Source organism: Schistocerca nitens, chromosome 12, assembly GCF_023898315.1.
Source record: "Schistocerca nitens isolate TAMUIC-IGC-003100 chromosome 12, iqSchNite1.1, whole genome shotgun sequence".
NCBI lineage: Eukaryota > Metazoa > Arthropoda > Insecta > Orthoptera > Acrididae > Schistocerca > Schistocerca nitens.
In genome coordinates, this window is record NC_064625.1 from 10,542,918 (window position 1) to 10,569,286 (window position 26,369).

Genomic DNA, 26,369 nt, shown 5'->3' on the forward strand with positions numbered 1-26,369 from the left:
TCATACGACGGTCTGACTTTCTACAAACTCAGCTGCCAGAGATTTTAACATTCGTAGCTCACAGATACTATTTCCTTATATTCGGTAATTCTAGTGTTACTTTTAATTACCGTTTACGCATCTTCTACTGGTCGACAGCACACAGCCCGAACTAAATCCGTGTTTTGGTTTATACACACAACGTTTGATACCGATCTAAGTGTCTGACATCTGGAGGGTTGGGTGTAAGCCTCACCTCCAATGAGAAATATTTGCTTTCGGAGCTGCGAGGTCATGATAAACTCAATTTCAAAGACGTGGCCAAGACATTCTTGCAGAAAGAACAAAGAATGGAATTAGAATTCAAACATTCTATCTGTAGCATTTCTTGTGATGTGCAGTGGTATCTTTCTGCGAACATTTAGAAAAGAAAGAAATGGTTGAGCAGAAACAAAACGGCAACTCTCCGCACAAAGACCAACTTAAGTCTAGATGAGGGCTAGCGCCGGCACTTACCTACTGCTCACATGCGCATTTTAACAACGCGTCAGTTTCGTAGTTTTCGCGTAGCTAAGGGATGTTTCTTTGAAATAACCAATGAGAGGCGAGAAGAGATGCGATGCGCACCGAAATTGAGAAGATTGTTTTGCTTGCCATTTCTTCGGTGTAGAAGTGGCTACGTAATTTTAACAGATGACGTCTTTTGTACCCATCACGCGAAACGTTTACAACATTCCAAGACGAAAAGTGGAAGTACGTCACGTTACTCTAGACTTACATCCAAAGACCTGTGCGCATCCACAAAACATATTATTATGCCTCTCGTTGAACAGCAACAGTGTAGTATACTTCGATTTGCTTCCCGGAGATATAAACTATCACTGCCGACATTTATCTTCAACAACTGAGATGTCTAGCAGGGGCAACCCGAGAACGATCAGGAAGACTGCTTTGAAAGCTTCTCCACGATAACACCTGCCAGCATTCTGTTAGTCTGACAAAAGAGGGAATGTGTTGGGAAGTCATTCCGCAACAATCTTATTAATCAGATCTTGAGCCCTCAAATTTTCACTTTCTGTCGAACGACCTTGAAGGAGCTTCCTTTCTGGATGAAAATGCGCTCCGAACATAGCTCGAGGAGTTATTCGCCTCAATCTACCTGATTTCTACAGTCACGGAATCAAAAAATTACCCCAGCGTAGCAGACGTAAATAGTGAAGAATATGTTATTTATGAAGCGAATATATTACTTCAACAGATTCAATCGTGTTTTGTATAAATATGTAGCAATGTATTTCAAACATATTTTAACAAAAGAGTAAGTGCGGCAAATGGCTTACTATCTAAACCAATAAACTTCATTTAACTATAGCTAAATATGCCAGGTATGCCTACCAACAATTAAAATTACTGACCCCAGACAAAAACTTCGAAATCGCCAGACATCTCGGTCAAACTGTATTATACTTTCCCAGGGGCACACATTCTGTAGACACATTTTTACCCTGAACTCCAAAACAGTTACCAAAATCTACTTTAAGCAACGCCAAATTTCACCAATTTTACAGTGGAGGACCCCAACACTCCTTTTGTTAAGCAATATTCCATTCCCGAAAGCCCCCCCCTCCCCCCCATGAGAAACTTCTAGAATCGCCCCTGAAAGCATATGGGCCCGTGGTGAGGTGGTTTTTAAAAACTGAAAAAATACAAAACAGTTCTTTGTCCGAAATATTGATCCTAAAGCAAGGGTGTCCTTTTTCTTTTGCTCCTCCCCCCTTTCACCACAGTAGTCTGTGTGCTTCTTTCCCTCTCCATTGTTCCCTGCAATACCTCATTTCCACTGCTTTCAGAATTCAGTCATTCCAAGTCTTGCAGAGAAACAATTCAATAAGTTAACATAGAGTACTTCCATTATTTTAATTCAGTAATATCATATGGGGTTATTTTCTTGGAGAACTTGTGTTTCACAGTTTTAATTGCACAAGTGTGTGCCCTAAGAATAATGTGGCACTCACCTCCACACACTGATTGTCTCATACCGTAGAAAGCTATTTAAAGTGTATTCTCAGTTTTCGCTACATAATCACACCACATCAATTAAATTGTGCAACTTGTTCATAATTATATATTCGAAAGAAATTGAGACCATAGTTGCGACACCAGATGAGAAGAAAAAATTGAGTACAGAAAGATGTGGATATTGATGCTGCCAAAGTGACTTACCCATGGTCATTGAGCCTAACACATGTGAAAGCAAAATTTGGAACTCCTATGTATGATGTGCATAGTGCAAATGTCTTTCCTACTTACTTCTGTTATCAAAGTGAATATTCATTTTACACAGTCATATTCAAATAGAAATGAATTTAATAACCTGTAGTTTGTCACATTGCATGTCATTGTGATAGCCTATCTCAGACAACTGAGCCATTGAAGATCATGTAGGTTACTAGCCTAGGACTTTGAAAAAACTCTCTCTTGTTATGTTGATAGGACAGTTAGTCTTGTAACAGAGTCCTATGGTGTAATCTTTTTGTGGTGATGCAGGTTATTCTACAGAAGCATGCATTAATAATTTTGTGTAAGGCTGACAACATACCATCTATCAGAAGCCTCTCCACGAAATTCTTGTGCTCATGTGCCAAATACATGTACACCCTAATATAATCCATGCATCACTGTCTAGGATTGAAAGACAAGTTTTATATCCCTCAGCACAAGTCTCAACAGGTCAAAGTAAAATAGTACCTCATTGACCACTCTTCAAATTTACTGCAACATTTGGTCTGAAAGGCTTAAATTCCAGTAAACACTAATACTAGAATTAAAAACAAGTTGGACTTTACAGTATACATGCAGTTGGGAGTGATTTTAAATATCAATAAAATTACGTAAATGCTTACTTAATATGCAGCAGTGGATAACTGCAGCAGGATAGTGCAAGAGGAAGAGCAGTGGATTTTTCAAAGTAGCTAAATTTCTTCTCATACACATATAGTGATATAGAGGTAAATCCAGTTGTTATTAATTGTGAGTAGGTTGTAGTGTTTTGTTATACCTCACAGAAGTGGCTGATTTTACCTGTTAAAAGTGTAATTTGACTCCTCAACATGTGTGCTTCATGATGTGTTGTGTGGAATGCAGAATGCATGTGTACGTGAATGAATGAACTACTGCTGTCATAGAATATGCTTGTTGTAGTCATGTTCCTGTTATGCAGTACAGTCTTACATACAATAAGAGCAAGAGAAGAGCAGAATGTGAACAGAAGCCTTCATTATTGAAGGTGTTGTGACAGCAACCAGCCACAAATTCATTTTAAGTTCCTTAACTCAAAAGGTACCATTACCAGTTTCCAATCATTACAACTCATCGTCAGGCAGCTTTCATTAGAACATGTGGTGCATTTTTTTTTATTGATTAGTTGTCCTGAAATATAAATAATACATAATTATAAGCATGCCACACAGATGGTTGCATTACAGATTTGCATTGGGATGTGACTTATGTGAAATGATGGTCTGGACTATTTGTTTTCATAGTTTTCGTCCAACAAATGATGTTTGTAGTTTTCGCCACATGCTTATCACTGCACACACAAATTTGTGCTCAGTGATACAAATTGTAATCATTCAAAACTGGTAATGGTACCTTTTGAATAAAGGAACTTAAAATAAATTTGAGGCTGGTTGCTGTCTCAACACCATCAACATCTGTCTTCAAGTAACAGCCACAATCTCCAACCATGTCATCATATGACAAAATTGCCTTCATTATTATTAGTAACCAGATCCTCATTGGAAGATGAAATTCTGGGTTTGTAAAGTGACACACGAATACTGTACCTGCTCTTAGTTTCTTAGCACCAGACAGTTAACTGAGTAGTTAGTTGGTTACAAATGTAGTAATTAAGAGGGACACATTTAATTCCTGCCTGATGCGAGTGAGTCCTTGTTGTGAACACAGTTTACTGGCTGCATTTCCTTGTGTAATGCTGAGGGAGGCTATATTTGGCCTATAACCAGGAATGCCCTTCTAGGTTGAGCCATCAACATACCTATCAGTGAGTGACATTGGTTAACTCTCAGCCTGCCCCAGGTACCCGACCTACATGATACCCCATTGAGTTGTTGGCAGTGCATATGAAATATGAGTCATCATATACAAACTGTCCAAAAGGGAGGCCGATTGTAAATTAAAGAAACCATCCCTGCACCAGCTCCATTGCATTTGCATGTAGGAAAGGGGGATATCTGTGTCTCATCAGTCTGTGATAAATCATATCACATCAGATCTGAGATTCATATAGGTCATTCTCCTCTTTCACTATCTTTGTAAAAACTCTTCAATAAATTATACGGTATGTACCTGTAACAATTAAGAAACCTGGTTATTATCCAGCTATTTCTAGACAGTGTTTGTGCATACATAAGCAGAAAACACAATGTATCACATTTATTCCTCTATTTTCCCCTGAAAAGACCTGCCACTTTGGGTGGAATAATGGGAGACAAATGCTGTGGATCCTGAGAAACTGTGCCATGCAGAGTCACTGCTGGATGGGCCAGCTACCACACAGCTGCAGCCAACAGCCTTGGACTACAAGTACTCTACCATTTTCCACATTTTTGTTTGTTTACATTAACAATGTGCAGTTTGAAGCATAGTGTAGCTATGCAATGATGTTATGTGGGCCATGTCTGAAAAAACAGACACCACACATCACACATGAAGCAATTGAAAATCCAGGATGGAATGTAACAATATTATCAAAATGAAAGATGCTACTCACCGTAGATCGAAGATGCTAAGTCACAGATAGGCACAACAAAAACACTGTGACAAAAGTGAGACTACAAAGAATGTCACGCAGAAATGTTCAGATAATAATTACTAACGACAACAACTGTGCACTGTAATTTTTTCACGTGTGTTGCATTGTAAACAAAGTCACATGATTAAAAAATCACTGAATTGGCCACAAGCGTGTAAAAAAGAATGAAAAGTCTTAATTTTTGCTGATAATCATGGACGTCAGATACCAGAAAAGGTGGCAGGTACACAAACTAAAGCAAGTGTCCACGCCTTTGTCATACCATGAGCAGGCATTGCACAAGTGACAAAAACAGTGCTGGAATTGTGTGAAAATCTTGACTCAAAAGACTGTGTCAATTTGTGCAGGTGCAAATGATATTGCCAGGGATACAGGTAGTGAATTCATCACTGTTCTTGAAAGTGTGCTACCCAAATTAGGCAACACAAATGTAGCTGTTGTAAATCAACCACACAGATACGACCTACCTTCTTGGTCATGTGTAAATAAATTAATACATAGAGTAAACAAAGAGATAGATGAAGTATGCAAAAAAATTCTGTATGTGAACTTAATAAATGTAAGCACGTTAGACAGATCCATGCATACCAGCCATGGCCTTAATTTAAATCACAGTGGGAAACTATTTTTGGTCAAAGAAATCTGTCGTTTAGCAAATTTGAGTCACATCAGGCAGAGTACAGAAGCAGTCCAAAGTACCTTGGGTCATAAAGAAAGATGCAATTCCTTATAAAAAGGGTGAAAGGCATTTTTTAGGGAAGTAGACTGTATCACAAAAAAAGTGATGGAGAATTAAATTGCAAATACACACTGGAGATTGCACACCAGAATGTACAATAATTACCAATGTTGTTGAAATAAATATACTCCTCAATAGTGAATGGAAAGATGTTTAGGTTTTTATTTCTTTAAAAAACTGGACCTTGCTTTAGGCAAAACAATGATACTGTGTGGAGATTTTAATACTGACTTTCTGAGACATAGCCTTCACAGGGAAAAGTTCTTAAATGCTATAAAAGCCTACAATCTTTGTCTGACAGCTCCCCAACATATGTAACAAAAACTAATGTCACTCTCCTTGATCAGATATGTTTAAACTTTGATACCGGCTATAGTGATCACCTTTCGCAATTATTAATCATACCTGAAAATCACATTTCGACCAGTGTACAAAATATTATCCATAGAAGAATATATAGTCAGAAAAATATTGAACACTTCCAGTATCTAATCAGCGAACAGTCTTGGAGTGCAGTATATGATACGTCTATTACCAATGAAAAGATGGAAAATTTTTTGAACATTTTCAGGCATAACTTTAACATAGCTTTTCCACAAAGGAAAGTGGTTTCCAGAAGTGCAGATAGAGCCAAAAACTGGATTACATCAGGCATTAGAGTATCCTGTAAAAGGAAGCAGGAACTATTTCTGCAGTCAAAAACTGACAGCAGTCCAGAATTTCTTAGTTATTTCAAAAAATACAAGCTAGTTTTGAAACATGCTGTAAAAGAGGCAAAAAGAAAGGAAAATGGCAAATATATTATGAAGTCATCCAATAAAACTGAGTCAATGTGGAAAGCTGTGCAGGATCTTACAGGGCAGAAGACAACTCACAAAAATATTGTGATATCACACAATGGCAGTTGCAAACAGCTTCAGTTCTTATTATGCAACTGTTGCTAGAAAATTAGTGAAGGAAAAATTTGGAAATCAACCTAATACAACATGGAAAGAATTTTCACCTATTGAAATAAATAATATCTCCAGGTTCCTCAGTCCAATAGGTTCAACAGGGCTCCTAAATACCATTAACTTATTGAAGTGTAATTATTCAACTGGTATGGATGATATTCCGATTATATTATAAGAATAACAGCAAGACAAATACTGTACTGTCTCCTTTATTAGACATATGCAGTTCTTCCCTATCATGTGGTGTCCTCCCACAGCAACTGAAAATGGCAAACATGATACCCATCTATAATAGGTGACCAGGTTTGTAACTATAGGCCATTGCCTCTGTAGTCAGGATTTTCAAAAATTATTGACAAAGTGTTCCCTTTACAACTTACTACATTTTTCAACAAGAACAATATTATTTGTGGATGTCAACATGGCTTTAGACCACAGCGATCAACTGAAACAGCCACTTTCAACCTGGTAAACTATGTCTTCAATGTAGTGGACAACCACAGTAATATCTCAGGTTTATTTTTGGACCTAACAAAAGCTTTTGATGTGATTGATCATTCTGTGCTCCAGGGGAAGCCTGAACGGTATGGTGTAAGAGGTGTACCAAATCAGTGGATTACATCATATTTGGACTATTGTTCTCAGGTAACTGAAATTAAGTACATGGAAGGAAATGAATTCAAGGTACACCTTGCGGAACCATGTGAACTAAGTCATGTTGTTCCACAGGGCTCTATTTTAGCTCTCCTCATTATGGTATACATTAATGATTTTCCATCACACATTAGGGATTCTGAACCTGTACTGTTTTCAGATGACATGAGTCTATTGATTGAAGGTAATAAAGAAGAAAATGTCACTGTATTTGCAAAACATCTACAAAAGTAGTGTCTGAATAGTTTACCGGAAACAGGCTAATAGTTAATCCACAAAAAACGATACTCATGAATTTCCACACAGATCAAAATGAAAATGTGGCACAACCTGTAACATGTATAGATAACCAAATCATTAGTGCTGTCAATGAAACTAAATTTCTTGGGATTCATATCCAGGAAAATCTTAAATGGACCACTATCACATTCCTGAATTCAAAACTGGCAAAAATGAGCTATGTAGTAAGAATTCTTTGCAGCAATACTAGTGCAGAAATGGTTAGAGCTGTATACTTTGCTTGTGTACATTCAATACTAAAGTACGGTATCATTTCCTGGGGAAATGTACACCAGGCCATAACAGTATTCAGGAAACAAATGGCAGTTATGAGATTAATGAAACAAGTGAGCAGCAGAAAACCATGCAAACCTTTCTTTAAAAATCTAAAGATCTTACCCTTCCCTGCATTTACATACTGGACGTAGTCATGCATGTCAAAAAAAGAAAAGAAAACCTTTTTCCTCAAAACAAAAGTGTCCATGATTACAGTACCAGGTCAGACAGTGACATACATGTTAATCATTGTAACACCACACTATAACAAAAAGATGTATATCATACAGGAACAAAATTATATAACAGATTGCCAAGACATAAAATATTTTCCTGAACTACAGAGCTCTAAAAAGTTCGTGACAGCCTACCTTCTGAAAAACTGCTACTATTCAGTCTCACAGTATCTCATGCAAGAAAAAATGTAATTTGTATTTAATTGTAGAAGTAAGTTAAAAATATACAGTATTTAAAAAATTGTAATTATTAGCTGTATAGATCCAATTTGTTATCAAAAAATTAAATATGTATGTATGATGTTTGAAAAACCAATAGATAAAAAGGTCTTCTGTCCGATATCCTGTGTACGATATATGTACTGAAAAAGAGATTTACATGGACAAATAAATAAATAAAGCATGGCTACAGTTAGCTGAGACTGCAGTCATGTGAGTGAGTTGCGTGAGTGTATGTCAACTATTTTTGCCAAAGGCCTTACTGGCCGAAAGCTACATTTGTGACAGTCTTTTTGTTGGGTCTGTCTGCAACTCAGCCATTACACATTCATATAATTGATTTGCCTTGATGGATAATGAATCTTCCACCTTCAGTGCAGGTGCACAATTATGTTTGACTTCCTACAGGAACTGCAGATAGGTGGGAATGTGGGTCAGCCAGGATGTGCGCCAAGATAGGCATGCAATTGTGACAAGCAGTGTCTGGATGGCACAGCGGTTAACGCAACTGCCTAGTAACCAGGAGATCCCAGTCCAGCACTCATTTTCACTCAACACTGCTGCTTCTGCATAAAGTCCTGAGGCAGCAGACAGCAAAAGATACTTCCTTTTCTGGGTTCCGGTTCTGTCTCTAATAGCCATTTCCTTGGTAAGAGATTAAAACCTCCTCCTCCCCCCCCCCCCCCCCCCACACACACACACGATTTAAACTATTTTTAAAAGTAATTCCCATCTCGCAAAGATTACAGATTCTTGAGCAATGCCATGTAGAAGTCTGTTGAAGTGGTTTCTTCTTTTTTCATGAATCTGGCTATCTAGCATGTTTTGATGTGTATGTCTGTCCATTTTTTCTGATGTTTCCCCATCTGTTTTTGCCTTGGTTAAGTCAGAATATAAGTGTAATTCATTCTCAGTGATTTTTCCATTTTGTTCTGTAAGCCTGACAAGTTTTAAAATATATTGTGTTAGAAATTTAATCAGTATTAAAATTTTTGTCTTTGTTTATCCTCATGTAACAGATGAAAGAGTCCTTTCTTTCTCTTTTACTTGTAGCCTAGGTATAACTGGGTCTGTAAAATTTTGTTGTGGTTGCTGTTTGTACCATATTTTTAATTTCTTGTAAAGTTTATCATTAAGAAATTTGAATCTTCTATTTTATTTCTAATGTCTGCATAGTCTTGGAATAATATAGAGCTCCTTAAAATGTCTAAAGAATTTACAATTACTTCTTTAACTTTGTAATATTACTTTGCACATAATAAGTTGTTCTCTTTCATTGTCTTCAATTAATATGCACTTATCAGCAGGTAAGGCAGCAGAAATTTCCTATACTAATCATGTGTGTGTGTTTTAGAGACAAAATAATCACAAGAGTATACTGAAGGACTTGAGTTGACTACATTCTTGTCACTGGACATGGCTAACACGATACGTGTATACAAGAGCTCCTGAAAGTGGACCAGGACACACACCTAACTACTTAACCATTTCACATCTCCTTCCATCAGCTTAGTCGGGGAGGAAGTGTTACTAACCTGGTACCCTGTCTTGGTGCGCCTTTACTTGTGGATTGCTAGTGTACCACAGAAACACACAAATATGGAGTGCTGTTGGGTGTGGAGTATAACACACGTTGCTAATTTCAGGGAACCCCGTGATTTAGTTATAAAGTTCTTCTCCATTTTGACAGATTGCAATAAAAGTATGAAACATGCTAAAGAATTCTTTATTTTTTGGGCCCTCACAGCTATACTCCAGCCAGTACCTCTCTCCCACCTTACAAAATTCACAGAAATTCTATTACATACTTACTCTGTTGAAGTAGCACTCCTGGAAGAAATGATATTGAAAATACATGGCTTAATCATAGCCCAGGTGATTATTACCAGACTGAATGCTCTGCTCTGCACTGTGGTGTATGCTGTTTTGAAGCTTTGTAGTGTATTAAAACTGTGTGTCATACTAAATCTACAGATGAATAAATATATCAATCAAGTACTCTCAGTCTTTGTCAGGATGTTAATTGTAATTAGCAGACCACATTTTGGATCTTTTAATTCTGTGTTGTGCATATTTTGCTTACAATTCTTCATTAATAATTATTGCCCACTTTTGATTTGTAATAATTCATTGTTACCAATAATATTCATTTATTTGTGATTGGGTGCTAGTGAGTTCATTTGTTATCAGATCCAAATGCAAAACCAAACCTCACAATTTATTGTGTTTTATGTAGCCTAAGCTTTTGCAGCCTCTGCGCATGCTGACAGGAGTACTACAACGATTGTGTGTGTCTTTTGACCGAAAACAATTTCAACAGCAGTTTGTTAAATTTTGGCCCTAGAGCAACATAACAAGCCAGAACAATGGTACAAGGTGGTAAGGCACCATGTCATGCAGTGCACTCAGGAGATGTGGGGCTACATGTCAGAAGAGCTGTGGCACCTGCAGAAACAGCTGGTCAAGATGGGAAACACACTGAACAGTGACCGGCAGCAGCAGAGGACCATGTGAGGCACATCCTCAACATGACACACAAACACAACAGGTGGCAGGGGATGTGGCTGCATATTGTACAAGCAAAGTGGAGCCACGTCAGATATGCTTTGTTGGCTTCACAGATTTCTCTGCTTTGAGTGGGGCAAAACAGTACTGTTCTGTTTACCTCTGGCACAGTTCTGTCAGAAGTGATAGGAAACTTGCTTAATGCAGAATTTGTGCATGTTTACATATATGTAAGGTGACTTCTGATATTTCCTTTGTGTACATGTTGAGACCACATGTGTCAGATATATTTACTTTGTAAATGTAGATCCTAACATTTCACATATAATTTAAATTTCCCGTTTCTGTCCTAAACCCAGTTATTTTAGATGGTTTTATCTGAAGCTATAATGTATCATTATACACTGCATATCTTTAGATGAATACAGTAGGGGGTGGGGGTACTTACTGTACCGTCTGCTGTAAACTATATGTTTTATAAATAGATATGGAATGCATTTGCTTGAATTATGTTTGGGATCTTGCTGTCTCCCTGATGAAACAACAGACGGACAGGATTAAAGCTACTTGCTTACCCGTGTTTGGTTAATATATCACTACTGATAACATCTGATGACCAGAACCACTGGTTGTGTGATGGTGCTGTCGTAGAGTCGATGATCCCAGACAGTTGCAGTGGGCTTGGTGTGGCCGATTTGTGCAATTACTTCACCCAGTCACATAATGCAATTTTGTGTACATCTTTGTGGAAACACCTCAGCTGTGTAGATGGCTACTGTTTCTGGCTGTAGCCATTTGCCCTTCACACCCGAAAGCTGGCAACACCACTGCTGGCAATCCAGGACATTCTTTTGTCAGCCTTTTTATTCTCTCACAGTCTTGGTGACCGAGGATTTAAATTGCTGTACACATACCATAAAAATGATGGGAGATTCAAATGTCGAAATATTTGTGGTTGTCAATAATGTTACTGACTGCAGTTATTTGAACATTCAGTATGCTGGGTAAAGCTTATGTCGTCATACATTTCTGCTTTTACTTTATGTTCTATATAATTTCAAGATATATCTATATGATTCAAGGTAACGTGTATCGTTGAGAATTTTTGGAAGTTTGCATGTGTGATGAAAAATGGGTCTCCATAGTCCACCAACATATGCAGGTTGCAATTGTGTGTTCTACAACTTTTGGCAGCATATTTGTTTTGGAAAATTGTTGCCACTAAATTCCAGTGTAGGTACACACATAATTAGGACAATATTTCCTCATTCTGCTTGTTTTAAGGGCATTTTCGAAAGTTAAAGATCAAAATGTAGCTGTAGTTCTTAGGAAATCAGCTGCTGTGATGTAGTTGTTTTCTGCACAAATTGTGTTCCCATCTTAAAGGCAGTGTGTATTGTATGCATTTGACATATATTTGAGCAATTTTATTAGTTTGATATGGAAGTTTGCTGCTGAGGCATTTAAGCATTCTTCTTACTCACCATATGCAAATGAAATGGAATGGAATGAACTACCAGAACCTGAAGCACTGAAAAATACCATCTTCCATGAAGTCCGCAGTGCTGTGCAAAGTGTGGATGTAGATCAACTCGTGCACCCCTTCTCCTGTAACAACTGACAGTGAGCTCACCTTGAATCTGACACTGCAAGCTTCTGCTGCTGTCATAATTCTTCCATTACATGATTCGGCCTCAGCTTACACAAAGGGGACAATTACTGATTTTGATGTCTTTCTATGCCATCACTGAGTGGTCTGTTTAACTCAAAAGAAAAAAAGGGAATATCAAACTACAATAAATGTATTTTGATAATGTAACAGTATTATGAAATGGATAGGTGCTGCTCACCATACAGTGGTGATGCTGAGATGCAAATAGGCACAACAAAAAGACTATCACAAAATAAGCTTTTGGCCAACAAGGCCTTTGTCAAAAATAGATGACACACACACACACACACACACACACACACACACACACACACACACAAACACAGCTCACACACGCAGACCACAGTCTCTGGCAGCTTCTGACACCTGAAGTCAGAGACTGTGGTCATATGTGAGTGTGAGTGAGTTGGATTTGAGTGTGTGTGTGTGAGATCTACTTTTCACAAAGACCTTGTTGGCCGAAAGATTCTTTTGTGACAATCTTTTTGTTGTGCTTATCTGTGACTCAGTATCTCCACTAGAAGGTGAGTAGCAACTATTCTCATCATAATATTGTTACATTCCATCCTCGACTTTCCATTGTTTTATTTAAATAATGTCACAGTTCCACTATCAAGAGCTGCTGAAAATTTATGACCATCGTGAGATATCCTGTGTACAAAGGGAGGTAACCTGTGAAATGTATTTTGTATTTCACTGTCAATACAATGAATCTTGGTGTATGTGCTTATGAAAATTCACATGGTAACATGTTACCTACTAACAAAGTGATATAAAGACAGTTAACATGGCTTATGGCATCAAACAACATAACATCCATCACAAGTCATAGAAATTAAAAGTACAACACAGAAAGTATTGGAGCTGAGAGTGTACAGACATATAACGAACTACTTAAATATGATGCATTTATGCAATGTTACCTGCTGTCAAATTTTAAAGTACCTTGCATTGACAATAATAAAATGTACCAGACACTATCAATGTTCATTCTATGTATACAGCTAATTCCAACATTTCATGTAGATACATACCTTATACTGTTGACTATACAACTGTTTTACTTCCACAAGCCAAGCCAAAAATGATACAGACAGTTGACATACAGAAATATGTACGTTACGTCCCCGATGACTAATATCCTTACATTATACATGTTCTGTATCATATACCGCTCTGATCATTTATGACAGTCATAAATAAAAACTCAGCAATCTATACTTCGTATGCAATAGCATACTATTAGTATTACATCAGCATTAGCATTGACAGTCATGAAGCGCTAATAAGTAGTGACTGATGTTTATGTATTATCTTTTATCTGAATTTTCTGCTCCTTACATTTTGTATGCACAATGTTTTTCTTACATGGTTACCTTTGAGGGAAACAATAATCTTTAGTTTTAATGTACGCGGAGTACAAGAAAGTACATTTTTAATACATTTTTATGCATGGTACGTTACTGACTTGAAGTAATATGTACATATGCTCACAGTTAGGTTCTAATTCCTTACAGGAAACATTAACCACAATGAACTATAATATGTAGGCTGACAATATATAGGAACATAGTTACATACACAGTATCTTATTAATGATAACATGCACACACAGTGAAAATTAATACACTAAGTGATTAAACAATAGTTCCATATGGTGTATAGCTAATATGAATTGACAGAATGTTGTACAATATAACAGAAACACTTCATCAGATTGCATTGTATTGACAGTTACATATGAAATGCATTTCATGAGTTATCTCCCTCGATATACAGAATAACTAATGATGATATCTTGGTCGTGGAACAATGATGTTTTCTCAAATACTTACGAGCTGTGTGGAACTGCCATCACAAAATACACAATAAAAGTATTTTGTGTACAACAGGATTGTTATGTTCCCCTTATGCAGTATGCCCAGTCTATGTAAGGCCAAAGACTGCTGTGGCTTTACTGCTGTGACTGCTTTCAAAGTGGCACTGTAGAGCAACAACACTTGTGACATGTGCAAACACACCACCTGTTGACATAGCATAAAGCAACACACTGCACTAGATTGCAGAATTGTCTTGCTTGTGTTGTCAAGAAAAGGACTTTGGCTTGCGTTTTATACTCTGGACTGAGGATGCTGAAAATGAAGTGCACAGATAAGACATTAGGTGAACTGACAAGGAGAGATATATGTGGGAAAGAACTTTGTTAAAACATCAGGAAATAATTTCCATTTTACTGCAGGGACTGTAGAGGGCAAGAATTGCAGAGGCAAACAGAGATTAGAGTATATACAACAAATAATTTAAGGTGGTGCTTATCATTGCTGCTCTGGAGGTGAAGAGATTGACATGGGAGGAAATATGATAGATTTAAATTAATTAATATGCAGAGCTAATCATTATCTAAATGTTTCCGATTACTAATAAATTGGAATTGCTCTATAGATTGGAGATGGGCAGTAAGCCTACATTTATCATGGAGAGTGTGCGAAGTTGTTCACATTTGCCTTGTTACTGGCAGAGAGGCCAAGCGAGCACATTTCTATAAACAATACAGTTGAGCATAGGCAAACCTATAAGTTAAAACAGGTTTAAACATTTACATTAAATACTCTAGTGGCTAACAGCAATAAACTTCATGTAGGGTATCTGTGAATCTTGCCACTTCCAGTCACCGTATTTGGCTGCTCCCAAGTTTAGGAATAATAAAAGGAAGAATATTATTATATTATTTGTGCACCGCAATTGTGATTATGGCTTATAATGCCATTTTAAAATGATAGCTATAACAACATAAATTTCTTAAAGACCACTTCAACTAGATGTAAGAATATACTGCTCTTGAAATATTTTAGCTGTTACTTCTCCTCACTAAGAAATACATCAATGAATAGCCCATTTAAGAAGAATGGCATGCGTACCCACACATACCTTAAACAAGCTGAAGCAGATATGCAGACCAGCCTTGCGTGTGTTATCAATGATCAATGCTTGCAGTCTGATACACTTTATGGTGAGGTAGGAAGAGCTATAATTTTTCAAAAAAAAAAAATCACTTTGTCAAATATTTTAAGAACAAAACATATTCCTAGTTAGACTGGTCTTTAAGCAATTTATGTTATTACAGCTATTGCTTGGGTAATCTGAAGGGAACTTTTAGAGGTTCTTGTGTGCGTACATGAGCTATGAGGAGAAAGTGGCAGACTGCTCAACTTATTCCACATTGTAAATGGCATTGTCACTAGAGCCATCAACCACACTGTTCACAGCTTGAACTTCATGTAGTGTGAGACTGCTCATTCTTTCAACACATAAACCGACTACAGTTTGTGTGTTCACTAGTATGCGTGAAGCCCATTAGCCCTTGTTGAACAGTTATAACAACAGGACAGCTTGTTTGGGGAGATATTCGTATTTTCACAGTATAAACTACAGTTGAAAATATGGATAGAGTTTTTGTTTATGATCAGTGTTGTCAAACTGTTGGAGCAGTGGTGCTATCCTGTACTGAAACGTGTCCTAATTGTGCCAATCCCACACGATCTTCATTTGCAAACATAATGATAAATTCCAGAATCGCATTTTACTCTTCATATTTCCATCCTTGAAGAAAAAACAGTAATAAATGAGAGAAAAGGAACTTACATTGTAATTGCAGTAACACAAAAGCAACACGTCATCATTTGGAAGCTATAGCGGATGTGAGGGATTAGTCAAAAGGAGTGTTCTACGAATAGCTCATCCCGTCCCATTTTACCATTTCCACATTTCACCCCATCAACAGTTTATGTGACTGTTCTTGAGTCTATGAATGCAGTGTTTCTGTGTAAGATTTTGTTTATGGATGAAGCACCATTTACAAATCATGAGCAAATAGATTTTCACAATATGCACTATCTGTCCACTTGAAAATCCGCACTGATTGAAAGAAGTGGATAAGCACTTACCTTGGTCACCGAGTGTGCTCTGCAAACTTTATAGGAATCATATCATTGATCCTTGTTTTACTGATAGAAATTTTAAATGTATCTGATTATGTAGTCCCCAAAAGAAGTTACTAGGAAACATCACAACTGAGATAAGGCAATGCATGTGTGGTACCAACATTACTTCCTGTTTCATCCAGATAACTACAGCTCTTAACAGATCTAGAAGAAATTAAACAACATTTTGAGCACCTGATATAAATTTCATAATGATATACACTCGAACCAAACCCAACTTAAGAGATTACTTACATTTGGAACAGTACGGCAGATGCTGTTATCTCGCTACTAAGTTCCACACATTATGGGTTTGAAATACCCTTTGAAACCACAGAAAAAGATATATAGATCCATTTAAAAATAACTAAGTTAGTGTCATAATTTGGCAGTAATAAACATTAAAAATTTCTTTTGTATGTCAGAAAATTCACCACATCATTTGCTATAACTTAGTGAAAACCATACCTTGATATATTTTCTACTTTCGTGTATGTTTTGGATGGTGTGTTTTAGCTGCTTCATCTTATATTTTTCCTCATTTATGACTTATCGTGTGTAGCTGAGGTTGATGTTTTGAGGCCCAATAATGATATCTTAGTTTGCAACAGGTAGCACAGTAAACAGATTCACGTATTAGCTATTTGTGCATATTCCAAAACTACTTTGATACCTCCTGTTCCTTAGGTGTGTTTTTTGTACACCATTAATTTTTTCTATATTCTCCAGCTCAGATCATTTGGTGAACTGTTAATCGACATTTAAACTAACTGTCTCTCGAGGACAGATCCTTATAGTCAGACATTGGTGACCCTGGAGGAAGCTGCACAGTTTGGAGAACCCGCAGGACTGCAATATCACCCGCAAGCTCGTCTGCGCCCTCAACAAGGTAGGTTATTTATTTATTTCTTGTTCCGTAGATCCAGTTAGTGAGTCAATCACAAGGATATGGAACGTGTAAAACTGTACAGGTTTCAATTTAAACTTACAATAAATACAAGGGTAATTCAATGGCAAATTGTAGTTAGGAGGGTCAGTGAGTGTGTGGCTGTTGCCGGGCCTGCAAAAAACTGTAGAACTGCCCCAGATACTCGGTGTGTTTGTAATTAACTGGCTCATTATGTGACATTATTTTATCAGAATTGTATATTAATAAAATGATGCAGTAGGAATAATGGAAGGGGGAAAGGTAACTACTCACTGTACAGTTTATATGTTTAAGATAATTACACACCATCAGAGGTAAAAAAAAAAAGAGCTCTAAAAACACACTAGCAAGTCGTATGACAACATTTGCAAACTTGCTGTCTCTGTAAACTCAGTTACTTAAGGAAAACTTGCTCAAAACTGCTGTAAATTGTTAAAATATTTAATCTCTATTCAGAAAATGTCTAACAGTTATGTTACAAACACCATACAGAAAGGACCAGCTTAAGACACAACAAGTGACACAAACTGTGGCTGGGGGTGCCAAGCTGAGAGAGGCACCACAACCACAACTACAAGAATTCTAGAGAGGACATATCACAACTAATAGCAGATGCTTGGGGCACCAAGCTGAGAGGAGCACCCAAGAGCAAGATTTGTATGTATAGTGTATTACAATTAGTAGTGGATACTGAAACAGATGAAAGTGCATGATTGTAATTGTGGGAGAAAGGAGGGGGGGAGATAATAAGTTGCTTGTGCAGAAAAATGTTCTTTAAACAGCCCTTCATACATTTACTTTAGATATTTCATCAAGTCTTTGATGACGTACAAGAAAACTGGACACAAGGATTAAGTGCAATTGATTTTTGGTTACAGGGATGTTGCTCTGGGCCCAGTTCTTGTCTAATGGAGCACAATTGTATTCTGTGGTGGAGGCGGAATGAACAAGAATACAAGTATTTTATTTGCATTGAACAAATTTTGTATGTTTTTTGTCTGAAGGGGAGACTGCAGTATCAGACTTTATTCAGGCATCTTCTTTCTTTTATGGAGCATATCTGCACACTTGGAATCATCTTCCATCTAATCGTAACAACACCCCACAAACCAAGCTTCCATATAATCCACAAAATCTACAATCCTGGATGCCCCATTGAATCTGACTATTGTGATCCCTCTGGAAGAATTTCTGCTCTTGTTGAGCAGTGCCTCCAACCACTTGCCTGAAACCTAGCCTCCCACATTAACAATATTAACCACTTCCTTCACCAACTTTCTACCATCCCCATCTCTTTATCTTCTTATCCCCTACTCGTCATGGTTGATGCCACCACCCTACACACAACATCCGTCATGCCTGTGACTTTGCCAATATCATACATTACCTCTCCCAAAGTCCTTCAAGACTCCAAACCTACCATCTCGTTCTTCATATACCTTACCAACTATATCCTGACCCACAGATACTTTTACTTTCAACAGAAAATTTACAAACTTATCCACAGCATAGCCATGGGCACCCGCATGGACCCCTCCTATGCCGACATATTTATGGGCCATCTTGCGGAAATCTTCCTAGCGTCTCAAAACTTGCAATCCCTAGCTTGGTTCAGGTTCATTGATGATATCTTCATGATCTGGACTCAGGGCCAGGACACCTTATCCACATTCCTTCACAACCTCAACAATATTCCTCCCATCTGCTTCATCTGGTCCTCCTCGTCTTCAATGGGCCATCTTTCTGAATGTTGACTTCCACTTTTCTGATGGGTCCATCCACCACTTTGTTCACATTAAATCCATTAACCACCAACAGTTCTTGCATTTTGATAGCTGCCAAACCTTCCATACCACAAAAATCCATTCCATACAGCCTACCCAACTGTGCACAACACATCGGTAGAGACAATAACTCTTTTGCCCAGTATGTTTAAGGCCTCACAAAGGTCTTTAGACAGGCAATACCCCCAAACCTAGTCCACAAACAGATTTCCCATGCCATATCCTTACATGCCCCAAGTCCTCCCACCATCACCACCAAGAACCAGCCACAAAGGAGTGCCCCCTCATCACCCAATGGCACAACTGAATCATATCCTTCACAAGGACTTTGATTATCGCTCACTCTGTCCTGAAGCTGGGAACACCCTACCAAAATCCTTCCACACTTCCTGAAGTGGTGTTCAATCACCCACCCAACCTACACAACATCTTAGTCCATTCCTATACTGCTTCCACTCTGAAGCCCTTACGACAGGGATATGATCCCTCTCCCTGTACCCACGCCACCCAATACTATCCCCACCACAACTAGCCCCTCTGGCACAAAATAACACTGATATTGTCAGTCTAGCTGGCACAATGTGGGGACATAGGCATGTGTGTGAGTATCTGTTTGTGTTTATGTATATTACTTTACCTTGTCAAAGGAGTAAGGCACAACATGCTCAATTTCAATGGCTGCTTCACAACCTGAGCCATCTGGAACCTTTCCTGTGCCATAAGCTTCTCTGAACTGCACAGATGGGAGTTATCCTTACAGCACATCCTCTGATCCTGTAATTGTCCTGACTTCCATCTCAGGTAACACTCTATCCCCACACACTCCATCCGACCTACCTCTGTCCTGTCACCCTCTTCCGAATCACATCCCTGTGTCACCTCTAGCATGTGTCGCTTCCTACCAACAGTTATAATCGGGCCAATCCATATACCTGGCAACCTTCCCTCCTGCATTCCTAGATGGCAATCTGGTCACCTCCCTCCAAGCTGCTAGCCACATGTCAGGCCCGCTTCATGTCTCCTGCCTCCCTCTCCCTGTACTCACCCTACCCAATACTACCCCCACCACAACCAGTCACCTGGTGCAAAATAGCACTGGCACTGTCAGTCTAGCTGGCACCATGTGGGTACATAGGCATGTGTATGAATGTGTGTAAGAGAGTGTGTGTTTGTGTATTTTACTCTTGGTCATTAAAGGATAGCTCCAAAAGCTAGCAAGTTTTCCTTCTTTTGTGTGTGCCTATCGACAACTCAACACTTCTGCTTTACGCTGAGTGGTTACCTTTAATCCTAAAGTGTTTTTACAATAATGATATGACTTACTTAGTAAATAATATTACTCTAAATGAATATTAATATGACCATTCTTTTCATGCTTTTTGACTTGGTAATCTCAAATCACACAGTTTTCTTTTATATTACATACAGCAAGCATCCAACAAAAACATTAACAAGTCATGAAATATACAAAAAAACTACAGGAGCTATTTATTCACAATTGTATCAGTAGTCTTGATACTAACAATTAGGACGCTGAACTCGAAATGAAACAGAGCACCACCTGCAGTAATCCTGATTGACATCAATAATCATAACTAGAGACCGGATTACATGCATTTGCAGTTGCACATGAATTTGCACATTTGGTTCCTTTTAACTTGTTACTGCATATTTTAACTAAAACTAGTGATGATACATATTTTTGCTCTGTGTTTTCAATATTTTAAAAATTTTGATGGGTGGTCTATAGCTCGATCTAGTTTTGATGTCTCACAGATTGACCGCAACCTAGAAATTGGTACAGTCACGGCCATTGCCTAACAAAATCATTACAGAAGAGGAACAGAGGCAGAGTCAATGCTCCTGTGCCTACACCCACCCAGTTAATCCCCTCCGCTGTCATACTGTATGTGTCGGCAGCAATTAAATTAAAGTATGCAAGCCCAGCCTTCAGTCGCACATCCAATGTTTCAGTTAGCTTTCTATTTACTTGTACACAGTTGAGAATGTTTACGATGTGTAGTGTATCCAAAAAATGAAATGTTATTTCATGGATAGCTGACCATCCTGGAACATTTACATATGACAGATTTGTTTTATATTGCCGAGATTATGAGAAAACCGTTTTGTGCAAAAAAAAAAGTTTCAAATAGACCAGCATGCCAAGACAAGTCTTCATATCACATGAATGTAGAAGAAAGGACCAAGATGACAACTTCTGACAACAACAAGTTGCAGTAGCAGGGATTTGTCCAAATGTAATCAAAAAAGTCGGTTTAACATGGATCTATGTGAAGCATCCATTGCAAGCGACATTTCTCTTCACAAACTTACGAACACTGCGCAAATATTGCTTAAATCAAAATATACTAGGTGAATCAACATTGCATAAAAATTACATACCAACAATTTACATAAATGTTTTGGAAGAAATATGCAGATAACTCTAGGACAGCTTTATCTGGATTTCAGTGGAAGAAACTACAGACACATGTGGCCAATACACTGCAAATTTAATTGTTGGTGCTTTAAAAGAAGAGCCTTCTCCTTCCTATTTAGCAGCCTGCAAAGAACTTGGAAAAGTAAATCATTCTACGATCACCAGATTTGGGAATGAGGGTATTAGAAAAATCTTTCCGGAATCTTCTGCAGATGAAAGGGTGTTTGTGTTCATTTCAGATGCTGCTCCCTATATCACCAAAGCAGAAAAAGCCCTCTAAGTATTTTACCTCAATTTGATTCAGGTGACGTGCTTTGCTCATGGAGTACATCACCTTGCTGGAGAAGTATGTTCCATGTTTGTGTATGTAACTAAACTGATTTCACCCACAAAGAAAGTGTTTCTAAGGGCTCCTGCCTGCATCAAGACCTGCAAAGGAAAACTAGCAAATAAGTTTTACCTCCAAAGCAGTGGTAACTCGTTGTGGTATGTGGGTTGAAGCTGTTTTGTTTTACATTGAACATTTCGAGGCCATTAGAGGGGTAGTAAATGACTTTGAGAATGCAGAGGCTTTGGCAGTTTGTCAGTGCAAGGAAGTTTTTAATTATTCCAGTATCAAAAAAGACATTGCTGTGATTAGCACTCATTGCAAGTATTAAAAAGCTTGAAACTCACTGGCGTTGAATGGATCTTTTCAGTTAATAAATAAAATTATTCTAGTGAACTCCTCATTGCTGGAGGTATTCCCAAGAAAAGTTAAAGAAAAGTTCGAAAACATTATAACCAATAACCTAGGTTTTGAAGCCTTGTGCCAAATTAATAGTTTTATTAGAGGGGCAGGTGAAATTTTACCAGGAACAGTAATTGCCAACATAGCACCCAAATTCAAATACTGCCCAGTAACCTCAGTTGATGTAGAACGATCCTTTTCTGCTTATAAAAATGTTTTGATTGATTGAAGAAACAATCTTTCTACCAAACACTTGGAACAGTATTTAGTCGTTCATGTTTAAATTGGTAGAAAAATGTAAAATAAATTGTAAATGATGCTTTGGTCCAATAGTATTAATTAAAAGTTAATGCTGTTTTTTAAAAAAAAACATGATTATATGTTGTTTTTTAAATAAAGTATTACGGAGTTTTTGAGCGTGTCCCTCTGCGTGCAATATATCTTGAAGTTGATCCTATACGTATCGACTGTTCCACTGTGACTCACTCACATCGCATCTGCTTGTTACTGGCAACAATAGCATACAAGCAACAATTCTTGGAACATGGTATGTCTACCCATTTTGCAAATTTTTAGAAAAGGCCCCGTTTCTACACTCTACCAGGAACTATTCAGAAAATGATGTCAGCATTCTAAATATACTGATTTTTCGCATGACTGGCACTCTTCATCATAATTGACATGCAAAGGTTTCAAAGGTTTGAGTTTGAGATATAATGCTTGCAGAAACTACCATGTTTTTTTTTATTATTTGATCTTGCATATTGCAACACTTTTCATCCATTTTCATGCATATTTTAAAGTTTTTGTGATGTATATAATCTGGTCTCTAATTATAACCAGTCGAAAAAAGGCCCCGGGAGTAGACAACATTCCATTAGAACTACTGACAGCCTTGGGAGAGCCAGTCCTGACAATACTCTACCATCTGGAGAGCAAGATGTATGAGACAGGCAAAATTCCCTCAGACTTCAAGAAGAATATAATAATTCCAACCCAAAAGAAAGCAGGTGTCGACAGATGTGAAAATTACGAAACTATCAGTTTAATAAGTCACAGGTGCAAAATACTAACACAAATTCTTTACAGATGAATGGAAAAACTGGTAGAAGACGACCTCGGGGAAGATCAGTTTAGATGCCGTAGAAATGTTGGAACACATGAGGCAATACTGACTCTATGACTTATCTTAGAAGAAAGATTAAGGAAAGGCAAACCTACGTTTCTAACATTTGTAGACTTAGAGAAAGCTTTTGACAATGTTGTCTGGAATACTCTCTTCCAAATTCTGAAGGTGGCAGGGGTAAAATACAGGAAGCGAAAGGCTATTTACAATTTGTACAGAAACTAGATGGCAGTTATAAGAGTCGAGGAACATGAAAGAGTAGCAGTTGTTGGGAAGGGAGTGAGACAGCGGTGTAGCCTATCCCCGATGTTTTTCAACCTGTTAATTCTGTCAGAGACAGCAAAGGACCTGGAAGAGCAGTTGAACAGAATGGACAGTGTCTTGAAAGGAGGATATAAGATGAAGATCAACAAAGGCAAAACGAGGACAATGGAATGTAGTCGAATTAAATTGGGTGATGCTGAGGGAATTAGACCAGTATATGACAATGACACACTTATAGTAGTAAATGAGTTTTGCTATTTGGGAAACAAAATAACTGATGATGGTCGAAGCAGAGAGGATGTAAAATGTAGACTGGCAATGGCAAGGAAATCGTTTCGGAAAGAGAGAAGCTTGTTAACATTGAGTATAGACTTAAGTGGCAGGAAGTCGTTTCTGAAAGTATTTGTATGGGGCGTAGCCGTGTATGGAAGTGAAACATGGATGATAAATAGTTTGGACAAGAAGAGAATAGAAGCTTTTGAAATGTGGTGCTAAAGAAGAATGCTAAAAATTAGATGAGTAGATCACATAACTAATGAGGAGGTTCTGTATAGAATTGGGGTGAAGAGAAATTTGTGGCACAACTTGGGTAGAAGAAGGGATCAGTTGGTAAGGCATGTTCTGAGACATCTAGGGATCACCAGTTTAGTATTGGAGGACTGGGTAAAAATCACAGAGGGAGACCAAGAGATGAATACACTAAGCAGATTCAGAAGGATGTAGGTTGCAGTAGGTACTGGGGGATGAAGAAGCTTGCACAGGATAGAGTAGCATGGAGAGCTGCATCAAACCAGTCTCTGGACTGAAGACTGCAGCAACAAACAAATTATAACCATTCATAGAGTACCAATGGATATTACTCCTAAAAACTGGTCAATCGGGAAATAAGCTTGAAAACTGATTCCAGCTACAGGGCATTTTGGAAACTGTTAACATATTGTAGGGGCATGAAAGAAGAAGCTGCTTGATAGAATTTTGGACAGAGTAAAATTTAATCATCTTTAACATTTGGCTTAAGAACCATGAAAGAAATTTGTACTCACAGAAGAGATTTGGAGATGCCGGAAGGTTTCAGATTGATTATATAATGATAAGACAGAGATTTCAGAAAGAGATCTTAAATTGTGAGACTCTCCAGGACAGATGTGAACTATGGCTGCAAGAAACTGCAGAAAGGTATGAAATTAAGGAGATGGGGCCAGGATAAATTGAAAGAACCAGAGGTTGTTGAGAGTTTCATAGAGGCCATTAGCCAATAATTGACAATAACAGGAGAAACAAATGCAGTAGAAGATGAGATGAAATAATGAAGTCAACAGAGGATCAAATAGGTAAAAAGACAAGGCGTAGGATAAATCCTTGGATAACACAGGAGATGTGGAATTTAAAGAATGGAAAATCCAGGATGGAATGTAACGATATTATGAAAATGATAGTTGCTACTCGCCATACAGTGGAGATGCTGAGTCGCAGACAGGCACCACAAAAAGACTATCCGATATGGAATAACTGATGACAGGAGAAAATATAAAAATCCAGCGAATGAAACAGGTTAAAGGGTATACAAAGTCTGAAAAATCAGATTGACGAGAAATGCAAAATGGCTAAGCAGAAATGTGTAGAGAATAAATGGAAGAATTCAGAAGCATGTAGCACTAGGGGAAAGATAGATTATCACATACAGGAAAATTAAAAATGCATTTGGAGAAAAGAGAAGCAGCTGCATGAATATCAAGAGCCCAGATGCGAAACCAGTTCCAAGCAAAGAAGGGAAAGCTGGAAGGTGGGAGAAGTATATAGAGGGATTATACAAGGGAGATGTAATTGAGAGCAGTATTATAAAAATGGAAGAGGACATAGATAAAGATGAGATTGGAGATAAGGTACTGTGAGAAGAATTAGACCTAAGTCAAAACAAGGCCACAGGAATTGACCACATTCCATGAAAACTACTGATAACCTCGGGAGAGCCAGCTGTAACAAAATTCGTCCATCTGATGCGCACAATGTATGAGGCAAGAGAAAAACCATCAGACTGAAAAAAGAATATAATAATTCCAATTCCAAAGAGAGCAGGTGCAGACAGGTGTGAATATTACCAAGCTATCAGTTTAATAAGTCATGGTTCCAAAATATTAACATGAATTCCTTCCAGAAGAATGGACAAACTGTTAGAAGCCAACTGTGGAGAAGATCAGTTTAGAGTACGGAGAAATGTAGGAATCCCTGACGCAATATAGATCCTACAACTTCTCTTGGAAGATAGGTTAAGGAAAGGCATACCTACAATTATAGCATTTGTGGACTTAGAAGAAGCTTGTGACCGTGCTGACTGGAACACTCTCTTTGAAATTCTGAAGGTAGCACAGGTAAAATATAGGGTGCAAAAGGTTATTTATAACTTATAGAGAAACCAGAAGGCAGTTGTAAGAGTTGAGGGGCTTGAAAGGCCAGCAGTGGTTGAGAAGGGAATGAGACAGGGTTGTGACCTGTCCCCTATGTTATTCAATTTCTACATTATTGACAAGTAGTAAAGGGAACAAAAGAAAAAATTGGTGAAGCAGTTAACATTCAGGGAGAAGAAATAAAAAGTTTGATGTTTCCTGATGACTTTATAATTCTGTCAGAGGGAAGAAAAGAATTAGAAGAGCAGTTTTTCGTCTTGAAAGGAAGATACAAGACGAACATCAGCAAAAGCAAGAAAAAGAATCATGGAATCTAGTCAAATTAAATCAGGTGATACTCAGGTGATTAGATTAGGAAACAAGACA